Source organism: Macadamia integrifolia, chromosome 14 (assembly GCF_013358625.1).
Source record: "Macadamia integrifolia cultivar HAES 741 chromosome 14, SCU_Mint_v3, whole genome shotgun sequence".
NCBI lineage: Eukaryota > Viridiplantae > Streptophyta > Magnoliopsida > Proteales > Proteaceae > Macadamia > Macadamia integrifolia.
The window spans coordinates 17,132,133-17,134,265 of NC_056570.1; positions in this window are offsets into that span (position 1 = coordinate 17,132,133).

Below are 2,133 nucleotides of genomic sequence, written 5' to 3' on the forward strand. Positions count from 1 at the left end.
TTGTGGAGAGTCCTGTTTAGACGTAGAGTCCTTGAGGGAAGTGGTTATGTGATTCTGGGTTTCAGGGTATGTTCTGAGAATATTTCCCTCTTATCCTGAAGGCACAAGCCGTGAGAAGGGTGGACACTTCTGGGATGTGAGTGGATTGAGTCCTGCCCCTATAATCAAGGGTCACGTCCCTTGAATGTAGGAGTGGACGTGTGCATGTTTCTGGGTGCCTTACTTGATTGTGCTAGACCGAGGTGGCAGGTCGGCTTGTGGAGAGGCCAAGGTAGCAGGTCGGCCTATGGAGAGGCCGAGGCGGTAGGTCAGCATGAGGAGAGACTGAGATGGCAGGTCAGCCTGAGGAGAGACTGAGGTAGTAGGTCTGTATACATGCTTCAGCTGTGTTGAGGATGGAGACACATTTGGCCTCACACCAGCCCCCCGCTCTAGTAGTTCGGATTGGTCTACTAGAGCAGTTAATTTGATCTCGGTCTTTATGCGGTGTGCAGTCTGTTCAACGTGAAACACGCTGCTTTTGTCCCATGTCGCTTTGTCATTATTTCACCTTGGGCAAGCGAAGAGACCGCTTTGGGTGGCCGTTGATTTCGGCTAGATCTATCCATTTGTTCACCACCTTCATCTCCTGTAAATAGGGTGCTTTCCTTCACAGGAGACTTCGTGTTTGTTTGAGAGATCAAGTCAGCTCAGCTCAGCTCTCACATAGCAAGTCTGCCCTTCGACACTTTGACGCAGTTATCAACTCAGCTCGACCTCACATCTTCAACCAGTAAGTAGCTTCCAAACTATGGTTTTGACTCATTCTGCTCATCCCTCCATTCTTCCTAGCATCGGGCCTAGCGATTCAAACATGGCGCCTGTCCGTCATCCTGATCCTATCCAACCAAGCCCTTTGACGGTCGCAGGGCCCGGGGAGAACCACCTTGAGTGCCCTATTTCTGATGACTCGTCCTCTAACGGTGATACTTCAAGCAGTTCAAGCTCTGACAGTGGCTAAAGTTCAGGCAGTAGCTTGGGCTCTGAGTTTGTTGATGGGGCTTCGCCAGTGGCCGACTCGACTAGGGTGGATCCTGGCTTGGGACCCCGACTTATCCTCCCCGTGCTGTGATAGCTGGCACCTCGGTGACCGTCGTCCGATGCTATAGGTTCTGAAGGAGGCCCAGAAGAATCTAAGAGGGAGGGCTCGACTTCTTCCGTTGGAGAAAAAAGGATAGCCGTCAACACGAAGAGTATCCTTACGCCCAAGGTTTTAGACTTAATCCAAGGTCGGTATAGCATCCTGAAGAATGTAGTGATGCGTGCCCCTAATAAGGATGAGCACGTGGACGCCACTGGGGATGAAGTGGCTCTCTCTGACGTGGCCTTTCAGAATGGCCTCAGGATCTCGGTCCCTGAAATGGTCAGCTCGGCCCTGGAGTATTGGGGACTCACTCTGAGCCAGATTGCTCCCAATTCCTAGCGTATCCTCCTCGATTTTGAGGTGTTCATCTTGAAGCTAGGCCGAAATGCAATGTTAGAGGTCTTCCGTAAGTTGTTCTTGGTGAAGAGGCACCCTTCGGGGTGGAACTACTTTACTAAGAGGGACAGAGATAGTCCCTACGGTAAATTGAAGATATTCACCAACATGCCCTCCTTGGTGAAGAACTAGAAGGATCAGTTCTTCTACTTGGCAATGAAGGGGAACCCCTTCAAGGGTGAATGGATGAAGCCTACTTTGTTGAAGCTGAATCGAGCTCCAAAGTTGTCAGAGGCCGACCTCCAAAACTGGGTAAAGTGTTTAGTGGGGAGGTCGTGGATGTCCGGAGGTTGCAGAATGACGAATTTCTCCAAGAGCGGGAGCTGAGTAAGGTCCCCAAAGAGAGTGAGGATCTAATTGAGTCCGATTTCTTTCTTTTCTCAGCTCAGTCTTTGTAATAACTCAATTCGGCTCGCCTTTGTTTTGCAGTGGTGAACGTAAGGTTGACCCCAAGGTTCTTACCATAGCATTTGTGGAGGCGCGGAAGAAGGTGGTGGCCAAGCAGGCAGCCAAGAAGGTTGCGGACAAGGGCAAGGCCATCCCGAGCCCAGGCATTGGTGGAAAGACTGCTCTGCCCACTAGTGTGGGTCACAAGGTCTCACCAATTATTATAG